Genomic DNA, 14,317 nt, shown 5'->3' with positions numbered 1-14,317 from the left:
TCAATTCTTACATCTGTTTGGAGGCCCAAATTAAAGTCCAAAGAAGAAGTTTCCAACAGCCCAACTATTAGTGTCACGACCCATCTAGAGGGCCGCGACGAGCGCCCGGTGCTAGCCCACCCGGGCACCCCTTGACTCCCTTTATACTTACGTCTAGGTGAACCACATAAATTAACATGCATTCCTATGCATCAATCGCATTAGTCCCATTGGACGACAACATCTTTAAATCATCATTGACATCTATGCCACATCAATTGTACATAAGCCGGCAAGGCTACCAAAAGATATACAAAATATAGGCCGACAAGGCCGGACATGTCTACCCATATACACGTAACTGCGAGCCTCTAAGAAGAGTATAACATATTACCTGAGCGGGACAGGACCCCGCTATGCCCATAATTATATACACAAAAGAATAAGTACCCAAAATCTACGGCTCCGAATGAAATGGAGCTCTGCTATGAAATCTCTGAGAAAGTAGCTATGGATCAAGTCTGTCTCCCTGTGCACCTGCGGGCATGACGCAGCGTCCACAAACAAAAGGACGTCAGTACGAAGAATGTACTGAGTATGTAAAGCATGATCAACATCAATATAGAAGCATAATGAATAACATGTGAAGTTGCATAGGGGATGAGACAATAATATCATCATCATGGCACTTACTTAATTTCCATAGAGACATTCCGTTTCTACTGCGTATCCGTATACATATACCCATATCCGTACTTGGTTACCCTCATGATCATTTACATCTCATATTCATAACATATTCGTACTCTTAATGATGTCATATACATAGCATATACATATATATATATATATATATACAGGCATACATAGCGTACCCGACCATAGAGGTTCGGTGTTTCATACATACTTGGCCAACTAAGGCTCAAGGTTATATCTACCTGGCCCTACCAAGGCTTCAGGGTTATTCGTACCATCTGCAGAGTGTGCGCGCGTTACGTAATCGTATACATAGATACACATATATTCTACCCAGCGTTATAAGCTCGGGGTTTCATTATAGCCCTTTATAGGCACACATAAGTATAATAGCCCATAGGCACCTTTAGCATCATTATTATTATCATTAACACTTCTATCATCATTATTATCGTTACGTCTATCTTATAGGCTTACTCGTCACATGAGGAGCGTAGTACAATCGTAGTACATATCAAGGATTATGAGTTTACGAGCTCGGAAGATCAATCATTTGAAGACAACATACTCGTATAGAGGATTTAGAAATTTGGCCAAAGAACCATGCCTTATGAAAGAAGGGTTAGCCTTACATACCTTTTCGTCGAACTATTCTACACTTGCACGTACTCCTCCGATGCTCACGTTTCTACATTCATTAAGGTCATACTATCATTAGAATCGATAACTAGCACACATGACTAAAGCTAGAGAAAATCGGACAACATCTCCTTCATTTATGCAACATTTGTCCATATCGTAATTCAACTCCCAAGGGTCAACAATACATTCTTAGTATCATAACAATAGCCATTAATCATCCACATTATCTAGGTTTCTCAATTTACTTTCATTTGTCCATGTTCATGGTCACAACACCCAACTTCGTCCGTTCATTTACACGTCTATTTCATGGTCTTAACGTCATTTATAACACATTCATGTCACAACACAACAACAATCATGATTCAACTCAAACTAAGTCTCAAAACGTCACTATTCATCATTCATAACCCATTTTGCTATACTCTTCTAATGACCAAGAATTTCAACTCCCAAATACCTTAAACAATATATAAGTACCATGAATCTTACCTTAAATGTTGTAGGAACAAGCCTTTGTTGATAATACTCCACTTGAGCAGAAACTCTAGTTTTTCTCCATTTGGATTCCTTGACTTGGATGATCTTTAATGGGCTTGCTTACTCTTGACTCACTTGTTTTGTGTTGTTGATGACTTATAATCCTTGAAAACTTGTATAATAAATGTAGAGAGATGTTTTAGAGAGAAGGGGTGTGATATAGAAGTGAAATGAAATAGGCCTTGGTCCCCTTATTTAATGACTTGAAAATATGATTTTGAAGTGCACAGTGGTTGTAAATGTGGTTTACGGTCCGTATTGCAGTTTACGGACCGTCCTTCGTGATCGTTTTTAACCATAATAGAACCAGAAACTCAGGCAGCAACATGGTGATTTACAACCATGGTTTACGGGCCGTAAATCACTTTACGGTCCGTATTCCAGGTCGTATTTTACCATTTGATCAATTGGCAGAAAGTTGAAGTTTTGAATGCCAAAATACGACTGGCCAGTTTACGGACCGTATACCATTTTACGGTCCGTATTTCACTTTACGACCAACTGGCCAGTTTGCAAACCTGTAACTTTTCACATCTATAGACTTCTCATTCTAATCATTCACATCCATTTACATACATTGCTCATCTCACAGCTCGTCTTACCTTAGCCAACTTTCTCGCCTTACATCGGATGCCTTCGAAATCTCGCTTAGGGCCATCAAACGTCATTTATTACTCGTGAAACATCATACACTCGCACCCATCACTAGTTCAATCACTTGCGTACCAACGGAAGATTTTCCGAGGTGTAACAATTAGTTTCTAGAATAAATATTTAATTGTTGTTTTAATCTATGTTGACTTGCATTGGTCCAAGTGTGGGTAGTCTTCTAGGTTGTTTTAATCTATGTTGACTGCATTGGTCCAAGTGTGGGAAGTATTCTATGCTTCTAGGGAAGATAGTTTCCATTTATTTCTATTTTGACTAGCTCCTTCTTTACAACTATATAAAGGGGTGATTGTCCTTCATTGTAATTCAGATTTTGAAGAATATATTATATTGAGAGTTTTTTTGAACCTTTGTGGCATTACTTTAGGATTTATCTTTCAACCTAACTAGTTCTTAGTTCAAGGTAGTAAGATAATTTCTTCTTTGATATCTTTGATTTCTTTTTGGTATTCTTTCGAAGGCGATTAGTTCTACATACTAATTGTTGTTTTAAGTTACTCACAAAGCGGTCAGGATCCGAATCTATTGTTTTTGATTTGTTATCTCAAGTAAAGGCGTTAGATTTCTTCCTATAAATCTATACGTTGTTACTTGGATCTTGTCAAGACTTTAGAACTTACGTTCTTGGAAATTTGTGGATTGTTCCTTCGAATTTCCCATATCTTTTATTTTCTAGTTTGTAGATTCTTTTCTATATTTGCTTCCGCACTTCTTATATTTTAATTAGAAATTTGGGATCTCCCTAACCTCGTTGTTATCAAGTGGTATCAGAGCGGTTCTACCAAGATTCCATTCTTGATAATCTTGGGGATTTCTTGAACAAAAAAAAAGAGCAAAAAAAAAAAGTACTGTAGCAGTGAACAGTGACAAAATATTTGGTGTTTGCTCTCCAAGAAATTTCTTTCATCTATTTTTTTCTAAAGATTAAGATAGAAAACAAGAAGAGGGAATCCTAGATCTTTAAAGATAAGAAATAGTCAATTTTTTTTCTTACTCCTTTTATCTTCTTTTTTTTTAAAAAAAAGTCCTTTTTGTTCGAGTCCTGTTTCAACTAAATTCTAATTCTTTCTAGGATTTGGTTCTTTCACTTTCTTTAGTGCTCCAAAATTCTTTATTTTACTACTAAGGGTTTGATTCTAGTAGGGTTTAATTATAAATCCACAAAGTGTTTTCCCAAAGGTTATTTGAGTGGGAAAAGGCAAGAGTAGGTGAGAATAATCGAAAAAAGGCAAAAAATAAATAATTGTGTGATACATTTTCTAAAAATAACTATGTCTTTCACAGGTGCAAGAATCTATGATTATGAAGGATTGGTGAAGTGCGGTAGTAATCTGTGGTACTACCAAAATTGTGCATGTATGCTAGTAAAGAAACTTACCTTTAATGGGAATATTACGTGGAGCATATATTTGCTTGTAACAATTTTTGGGAGACGGAAAAATTGGAGTTTGCCACAAGGGCCTAGTCCTTGAAATTACGGAAGTTAGTCGATGATTATCGTAGCCCTCATTGGGTGAAATTTAATCGGCTATTTTTGACGTGGAGTGATTGAAAGGAGGAATTGAGGTGCATTCATTCTATAACATTGTCCCAAGATGAAGCTAACTCCAAAAGTCCTATTCATTCCAATAAGATGGTGAAGTATGTAATCTTCTAAGAGGGGGAGTCAAGTAGTGAACAAGAGAGTGACTCTTCCTCGTGTGTAACTTCCCGTACACAAGTAAAAGTTCCTACTCCTGCAGAAAAAAGAGAAGATGAGAAAATAAAAGAATTGAGTGAAAAAGAAAATGGTAAGAAGCGAGATACGAAATTGAGAGGAGTAAGAGAGTGGAAAATGGAAACTCAAGAGAGGAAAAGGGAGAGGAAGTGAGTTCAAGAGGTAAAATAGAGAGTGAACAAGTGCACTTGAGAGATGAGGAAAAAGAAGAGATAAAAAAATTAGAGTGCATAAGTGTGAAAGATTCTTGTTCAAACTCTAACCAATTAACTCATTCTTTTTCTAGTATTTTGTTCCAAATGTGCAGGTTATTGAAGATGGAATCAATCAAGAGTTGGAACAACAATTGCATGAAGCAAGGAAATTCAGTTTCAAAGAAAATTCATAAAGTGGAAAGTCCAATGATTCTCGGAAACAATTGTAAGTTGAAGATAAGTTTGAGCTTGATGATCTCATGTGGTATGACCTTGTTGATGATCTCTTTTTAGATGCAAAAACTGAACTTGAGCCACAATTTGATGAGGCCAAAGTTAGTGAAGGTGTAATTCTGATTTGGAGTGAACATGACCTTGTTGACAATTCTTCTTATGTGAACAATCTACCAAAATGTGATGAAAGTGAGAAAATTGAGTACGAACCTTGTGTAAAGGATGAAGACACTTCACTTGAAGAAGAAAATCTAATTGGTCAAAGTTTTAAACTGTGTGATAACCCATTGTGGGATACTAAAGATGAGTTTACAGTCCATTTTGTCCACTTTGGGATACCATTGAAGGAAGAAAAGATGATGAAGTTCCCAATGAAGATAATGAGACACATGAAGATTTTGACGCCATAGATTTTGAGGAAGTTGAGCTAAATGCAAAATGTTGTAGTTCAAGTGTGGAAAAAGAAAAGTGCTCACATGTTGCTAACCTCGCAATATCTTTATCTTGTTTTGTAGATCATTTTTTGCAGGTTCATTCCAAGCCATTTCTAGTGAAAATTACTTTTGATCCATATCTTGACTATGGTATATCCAATGGTGAGGTTAAGTTGTTTAGAAAGAGCAAATATGGTATGTTTTCTTGGTATTCATATGCTTTTGGTCTGGATGATCCTCTACTGTTAAAAGAGCTTATGAATTGTGTTTTTAGTGGCTGTGTTGGTAATCACATTTTTCTATTAGATGATGTTATTCTTGGATATTTAAAAGGAGTTTGTGCATAAAAGAATTAAGTGGGTTAAGTGGTTGCATGGTCACTACCTTGTGTTATGTTTACCAAATGCATGCTCTGTTTCCTTTGTTTACTTCCTACTTATTATGACTATCATGTTGGTTGTAGGTCAATGCAAAGATTTGAGGACGAATCTTCTTTAAGAGGGGGAGAATGACAGCAGTCATGGAAGCTCAACTCCATTGAAGGCAAGAACATTTTTATGCCAAGATCATTGGGCTTCAATTAGCAATTAAAAAGTGTCTTGTGATGGAAGAATAGGTCCAGCCCAATCAAGATATTTTGCTCAAATCTTACATCTATTTGGAGGCCCAAATTAAAGTCCAAAATGAGATGTAATGAGGCCCAAATCATCCCCAAAATAAGAAATTTCCAGCAGCCCAAATATTAGTTTCTAGAATATATATATAATAGTTGTTTTAATCTATGTTGACTTGCATTGGTCTATGTGCATGTTGACTACATTGGTCTAAGTGTGGGTAGTCTTCTATGTTTCTAGGGAATATAATTCCCATTTATTGAAGTCTTGACTAGCTCCTTCTTTACTACTATATAAAGGGGAGCATGTTCTTTCATTGTAATTCAAATTTTGAAGAATATATTATATTGAGAGTTCTTTTGAGCCTTTGTAGCATTACTTTAGGATTTATCTTTCAACCTAACTAGTTCTTAGTTCAAGGTAGTAAGATAATTTCTTCTTTGATAACTTTGATTTCTTTTTGGTATTCTTTCGAAGGCGATTAGTTCTAAATACTAATTGTTGTCTTAAGTTACTCACAAAGCGGTCAGGATCCGAATCTACTATTTTTGATTTGTTATCTCAAGTAAAGGCGTTAGATTTCTTCCTATAAATCTATACGTTGTTACTTGGATGTTGTCAAGACTTTAGAACTTATGTTCTTGGAAATTCGTGGATTGTTCCTTCGAATTTCCCATATCTTTTATTTTCTAGTTTTTAGATTCTTTTCTATATTTGCGTCCGCACTTCTTATATTTTAATTATGAATTTGGGATCTCCCTAACCTCATTGCTATCATCAACAACAATGAATAAAATCAATAATCATGGAACAAGCTCAATAATATCATGAGAACATCAAGAACTATAAGCTTTGGTATCTTTGGAAATAGAATCATCATCATGGAGAACATTTATCAACAATATCATAAAAACCTTGTGGATCATGAGTTTCTAACATTTTTAGGAATAGGGATATTATGGATATCACGTATAGGTTTACAACAAAGGAATCATGCCTTAAGAAAGAAAGGGTTAGCCTTAACATACCTTGTCGTCTCCTTAACTACTTAACGCTTATCCTCCCGAACTTGCAAATCTACATTCAAGATAATTCGCACCAAGGTTAATTCGGTGAAATGCTTATGAGGTCAAACCAAGATATTAAGTAAGTTAACAAAATTTGGGCAGCATTTCCCCTTACTCTCCAATCACCTCAACATATACAACAACCCACAATAACAATAGCAAGTTTACAAATGTCCTAAAATACTCCTCTCACTGCCCTTACAAAGAATATACACCAAACAACCCAAAGTATACCGATATACAATAACAATATACTCTTTCTTTCTTCCAAATGAAGGAGCATAATCTCATCAATACCAACAACATTAGATACTATCTATATGCATGGAAATTAGCTCAATAACATAGCCACAATATGCTCAAAATTGTCCATGAACTTAAAAATTACAACACAACACTTTATGACCTTTCCTCCATAACTATTCTCACTTTTAAGACTTGCTAAACTTTCAAAACAACCCAACATAAGAGACAAGATGAAGAACATACCTTATACTTGAAGAACTTCAACTCCCACAACTTGTTTCAAGACCAAGTTCATCACAACTCCAAGTATAAGCAAGAACAATCACCTTTTATAATCTCGTTGTGGATTTGAAGCTTGATCTTCTCTTGAAATAACTTAGGATGTTTATGGAAGGTTTAAGATGGTTGGGAGAGAGTTGGAAGGGTCTAGAAGATCTGATTTTGGTGATAAAATAAACCAAGGTCGTGCTCCTCTTATTTTTAATCAAGAAATAAATCTCCACCGCCTCAATTCGACGATAGCATTGACGGACCGTCAACATGTCGACGGTTCGTCAATGTGCAACCATCGAATTACAAGAGAAATCGTACAATTTTGTACGGGCTGTATCTTCCACTGTATGTCTCGGATTTGTGATCTGTCAGTTGCATTGGAAAGAAGACTCGCTGAACTTCAATTTAAATAGGTTATGCATTCCATAACTCCCCGTATTCTAGGAGATATACCTCTTTAAAGTTGACCCAAAATTTATGTCCAAAATTCTGCCAATTTTTTACAAACTTATTTTCTTTGATTTGCTTAATCTCGGAACCTTTAGACACTTGCTTAGCACTTGTTAAGAGTATTCCTTAACCTTATAAGTGTTTCATAACCTCTCTGAGCTTACGTTAGTTTACTCACAACGCAAACGACGCAAAAATTCTCGAGTGTAACAATGGGCTTTGGTGAAATGATAATGGATATGCTATACAGGATTGTCTCAAATAATTGGTACTCCATTCTTATTAATGGTCAGCCTCAGGGTTTCTTTAAATACACAAGAGGGTGAAGAAAGGAGATCCTCTCTCCCCAACCTTATTCATTTTAGCTGTTGAATGCATGTCTAGAGCACTAAATGCCTTACACCGGAAGGAGGGGTTTAAAGGATTTGGAATGCCAGAATGGAGTCCTTATATCAACCATTTAGCATATGTAGATGACACTATCATTTTCATTTCTGCAGATAATTACTCATTGAGGTTGCTGATGTAGACTCTAACTGAATATAAAAAGGCTAGTGGTTAGTTGATTAATTAGGCAAAGAGTGCAGTATATATCCATGAAAAGGCATCTAATGTGGCTGTCAATCTTGTGAATAATATCACAAAGATCCCTATAAAAGAGTTCCCATTCACTTATTTAGGGGTGCCTATTTACTACAGCAGAAGAATGATTGCACATTATAAAGAGATCACTGACAAGGTGAGTAACAAGTTGTTCTCTTGGACTGGGAAATTACTTTCTATTGGAGGCAGAATCACACTGATAAAATATGTTCTTCAAAGCATGCCCATTCACCTTCTATCAGCATGTGACCCCCCTGCTGGGGTAATTTCTAATCTTCACAGAATGTTTGCTAAATTTTTCTGGAGTAATTCAGTAGGAAACTCTAGAAAGCACTGGACATCTTGGACTGTGTTATGCTATCCTTATGAAGAAGGTGGAATAAGGTTTATAAGTCTTCAAGATGTCTCAAAAGCCTTATTTGCTAAGCTCTGGTGGAACTTCAGAACAAACAGTCTCTCTGGAGAATGTACTTAAGCAATAAGTACCAAGAAGGAGAATGTTGTTCTAGTAGCTTGGAAAAAGGGTACTTATGTCTAGAAGAAGATGTTACAGATGACAGAACATGTGGAGCATGAGATTTGGTGGCAACAAAAATAGGGTATGTCTCTTTTTTAGCTGGATAACTGGACTGGTTTAGGGGTATTATATCATGCTACTGGTGCAGACTTTGACTGTGATAGAACTGTAGTGCAAGTTCAGGAGGCAGTGGAAGCAGGGAGATGGAATGAATCAATGTTAAGGGAATTACTTCCAAATATAATAGTGGAGCATATTGTGAGTAGTGTATCAGCCCCAGTGAATCAGGAAGTCACTGGTAAACTATTCTGGAAGCCAGAGTCTAGAGGAAAATTCACAGTTGGATCTACCTTCCAACTGGTGAGACAGAGGCAGGAAGTAATATATTGTACAAGAATATATGCATTAAGGGGCTGCCTAGCAAAATTTCCTTTTTCTTGTGGAGATTCTGGAAGTTTGAACTTCCACTGGATGATGTGGTTAAGACACGAGGTTTCCAATTTGCCTCTAGATGCTATTGTTGCCAGGTTCTAGAGATTGAAAACTTTCATCATATCTTTCCTACATTCTCCAGCAGCCCAGTATATATGGACGAAATTTTGTGAACTAGTGAGACTTAACATACAGGGCATACAGATCATTCAAGTGATTAATCTATGGTGGGATTCCCCTGTGTACGTTTTTAAAGCTATTCCAGCAATTATTTTATGGGAATTATGGAAAAGGAGGAATGCTATCAAACATGGAGGGAAGATGTCTCATGCTAAGCTGATGTATCAGATTATGCATACCATTATTTTGTTTATGAGGGAGAGAAGGGGAAACTTTAAATATACCCCTTATAAATGGAAGGAGTTGGTACCTGTACTACAAGCTTATTCCCCTATATATAAGATCAGACAGTGGAAACCTCCTGAAATAGGATGGATCAAATGTAATACAGATGGTGCTTCACTGGGTAATCCAGGAAGACGTTTATGGGGGTTTTTGTGTTAGGGATGACAAAGGTGATATCATACATGCTCAAGCAGAGGGAAATGGAAGATGCTTATAGCACAAATACCCAGGTTGAAGTTATGGCTATTCTAAAGGCATTGAGATATCTGAGAAGCAGACATATCAAGCAGGTGATCATAGAGACAGATTCTCTACTGCTTGAGAAAGTATTGCACAAAACCTGAAAAATACCATGGCAGATAGTGACAGTGATAGAGGAGATTTGGGACCTAATGAAGATCTTAACAGTCACTGCGACTCATATCCTTAGGGAAGGAAATAAAGTTGTTGATTATCTAGCAAATGTAGCCTTAGATAAGGAGGCAGTATGTCACAGCTCTTTTCAGAAAATAGAAGTGGAAGGAATGAGGTTGATAAATAATGACAAGTTATAGTTTACATACTTGAGAAGGAGACCATGCAAAAGATAAATATGGAAGGGAGTTACTGTGTTCTTTATGCTTAAATCCTGTGGAAGGAGAGCATGAAGAATTTTATAATTGGTTTGTTCATTTTGCAGGTTTAAAACCTATAAAGAGCAATCAGGAGTCAAATAAGTTTTTGCAGAGGAAAACACAATTCCATCAACACTCACACAAACACTGCACTTCCAAGGAGCAAATTCTGGATACAGGGACAACTCTGTGATTTACAATATTCTCAACCAACTGGTGCTTGCTCAAGATATTGAGCAAAAACCAGATGGAAGAAATGTGAGACAGACAGAGAGTTTTATCACCAGGTCAATGGAACTGTTACACCTTGGAAATTTCATGTCGTCGCATAGTGAATGAACCAATGCGAGCTTAAGGATAACAGGAAGTTCTTAAGACTATAAGACGAGTATTTGGTGATCTTAGAATGCGTACGTTAAGATCTTGAAGCTATATGAATTGATGGAATAAGGATTGATAAAGATAAGTGGAGTAAAAGTGAGGTTTAGGAAAGGTTTCGTAAATTATTGCGTTAAGAATTGTTTGGTAAGGTCTTGAGGACGAGTTATAGGGATGTTTAGATCATTAATGAAGTATTAGACAAGTGTTAAGAAGGATGTATAAGAATTGGAGATCAAACGAAAAGACGCGGACAACTTCGGAAAAAGTTGTGAGTTCCACGACCATGTTTCACGGACCGTGAAACTTTCCATGGACCGTATACTGGTCCGTAGAATACCCAGCAGGGATGATGGTTTCCTGGTGGTGATCCACGACCAGATGTACGAGCCGTACAATATTCCACGGACCGTACAAGTGTCCGTGGAAATCCCGACGGGCTGAGTAAGTTCAATTATATATATGTGATCCCACTTCATTTATTTCATTTCCCACACACTTCTTCATCTCTCAAGACCTCTAGAAGGTTCCATACATTTCATCCACAAGAATTCAAAGGAAATTGATGATCAACTTCATCAAACCAACAAGGATCAAGAGTATGAAACCCATTAAAGTCATCTAAGCCAAGAAATTTCAAAGGAAGTGAGTTAGGGTTTTTGGTGCAAGAAGAGTATTGCTACTCAAGGCTTATTCCTAAAATATCTATGGTAAGTTTTATGATATTTTCATGATGTTTAAGATATTGAGAAGTTAAAACACTTGGATTGATGAAGAATATAGAAAATGGGTCATAAATGTGGGAATAGTGCTATTGTTGAGTAGTAATTTGGAATGAATCATGAATATGGATATGTTGTGATTGTAAGTAGATTATGAATGTCATTTAGAGAATGGAATGAGCATTATACGTGAAAGAACGTAAAAGTGAATTATGACCATGATTATAGGGAAATTGTGAAATGTGGATAATGTAGATAAATGATGATTGTTATTTATGATATTATGAATAATGTTACGGATGTTTGGGAGTTGATATGGAATATGGAGGAACTCATATAAGCAAAGGAAATGCTTCCCAATTTTCCCTAGAAATAGTAACATGTTCTTATAGTCGATTAACTAATGTTAATGTGAATTCTCTTGAAGGTAGAAACGTGGGTATTGAAGGAGAACAAGCAAGCGATAGATTAGTTAAACGGAAAAGGTATGTGAGGCTAGTCCGTTCTTTCTATGGCATGAATCCTATGGTATGATTTTCCTTCTTCTCTATGAATCTTCTATATCCCGAAAACCTAAGAGTCTATGTCCATGAATAGCTACATGAGATAAGAGATACATTATGAGTTCAATTATGATGATGATGAGTTAAGTATAAAGATTCTAGAGTTCATGATATGATGTTCCTATAACGCTAATGATGTCGTATGATGTATAAACTCACCTCATATACTATTCCCTTCAAGGTGAGGCAGAATACCATTAAGTTAATGATGTCCTTCATTGTATCCACTCACCTTACATATTATTTCCTTCAAGGTGAGGCAGAATACCATAAAGTTAAAGATGTCGTCTATTGTATACACTCACCTTATATATATTATTTCCTTCAAGGTGAGGCAGAATATCATAAAGTTAATGATGTCGTTTATTGTATACACTCACCTTATCTACTATTTCCTTCAAGGTGAGGCAGAATACTTGTAAATGTTCGATAATGGAATCGGGGGTTCACGACCTTAGGTCACCTAGATAAACTATAGCTATCTTTGAGTTATTATACATGCATTATGATGAGTATATGTTCTTTTTATATATGAACACACCACTAGTGGGCAGCTTACATCCCGGACGTGGGAGGCCTAGACGCAGGTTATACATTATCACACCATACCTATATGGATGGGCAGCTTATACATTATCACACCGTACCTATATGGACGGGCAGCTTATACATTATCACACCGTACCTATATGGACGGGCAGCTTATACATTATCACACCGTACCTATATGGACAGGCAGCTCATACATTTATATACTTATACACTTATATATATTTACGCATACATGAGATGATGATGATGATGATGATTATGAAAGTAAGCCAGCATGCATTATTTCTTTTATGATTCACAGTCAGTTACAGATTGCTCCTCATTTGATGCCTCCTCATTTCATTGATGTTTCATTATTGTTTATGCCTTACATACTCAGTACAATGTTCGTACTGACGTCCGTTTTCTTTGGACGCTATGTTCATGCTCACAGGTAGACAGGGAGGCGACCCAAACTCGTAGGAGCTATTAGCTGATTTGAAGAGCACTCCATTCTCCGGAGGTGCCATTGATTATTCTTTTGGTATATATGTATATGTATGTTTGGGCACGATGAGGGTCCTGTCCCGTCCATATGTCTAGTACTCTAGTAGAGGCTCGTAGATGCGTAATGTGAGTAGTATGGTCTCACAAGTTTCCTCATTGTATATATGTATGCATATTATTTTGATAGCCGAAAGGATCATGTATATAAAGTAAATATGTTCCAAATGATAATAGTTACCATGGTTATGAGCATAAGATGCATGAATGAGAGCAGATGAGCAATAGAACGAGTGGTGCTCGGTGGTTAGCCCCGGGTACCCGTCGCGACCCCTAGTCGGGTCGTGACAGGAACATACAATCAGCAGAAGAGCAACAAGCCAGATTCATAACACATACAAACATTTCAGTTTTATGGAGCAAGTATTGACATCAAGACAGGGACACAACTCTGTGAGATGCAACATTTTTTACTCTCTGGTAATTGCTCTTTGTATGGTATTAGCACCATATGGTGCTCAATCTATTGAGCAAAAATTAGATGGACTGAATGTGTAGCAACCACAGAGTTTTATCACTAGAAGGACAGCAAGGCAGATTGTCAAGTTTCAACATCATAAAATGAACGCCCAGTTCAAAATAAATTAAAAATGAAAGCACAGTTCAAAAGAAATTAACAGTGGAGAAGATAAATCGACACCAAAAACGACATATACAGGCCAAACAAACAGTACAGAGCTTCACACAATGCGGAAATCTGAAGAAACCACACACTTAGCAACAAAGAAATCAAAGATCGTACCTGAAAAACCCAAATCAATGGTGGGTGTGGACGATATTCGATTGGACTTGCAAGCCTAGCATTCGTGCCATTCAACTTCAAATGGAGAATCTCAATTGCTTCAGGAACAAGATCTATGAGAGTAAGTGGCGGAGAGAAGGAAAGATCATAACTCCTAGCTGGAGCTCCCGCTCTACACTTTCCAATATGAGGGTTTTCCTAATCCCGTTTGACCTTTACCTTTCTAGATTAGTCTTTTGTTTTATCTTTATTTAAAGTAAGACTAGTTTCTTTGTTAAATAATTAATAAAATAGCCCTTGACGATTTGCTTTTAAAAAAAATGTACTAACTATACATTACAATGAGCGATCCTTCTCCTCAATGTTTGATTTGAAGGATCATTTACATAAAAACCATAAACAAATGGGGACGGGAAATAAATGGGCATTATAGGAAACCGCAAGCAATATTTTCTTTTTCTACAAGAGTGGAGCAAGGCTTAAAATTTGGC

The 14,317-nt window shown here is 36.6% G+C and overlaps 1 long non-coding RNA gene across 1 annotated transcript; it reads right to left on the bottom strand.

Annotated features, from left to right (window-relative positions):
• Positions 1-209: 209 nt before the first annotated feature.
• LOC132605100 (uncharacterized) lies at positions 210-14,066 on the bottom strand. The gene is made up of 3 exons (XR_009569032.1): positions 13,827-14,066; positions 6,748-6,796; positions 210-516 (listed from the first exon to the last, which is right to left on the bottom strand). It is a non-coding gene; the product is annotated as an uncharacterized LOC132605100 (long non-coding RNA).
• Between the last annotated feature and the right edge of the window lie 251 nt (positions 14,067-14,317).

Source organism: Lycium barbarum, chromosome 8 (genome assembly GCF_019175385.1).
Source record: "Lycium barbarum isolate Lr01 chromosome 8, ASM1917538v2, whole genome shotgun sequence".
Lineage (NCBI taxonomy): Eukaryota > Viridiplantae > Streptophyta > Magnoliopsida > Solanales > Solanaceae > Lycium > Lycium barbarum.
Note: the sequence above shows the minus strand (reverse complement) of the source record. Positions and strands in the feature narration are given on the sequence as shown.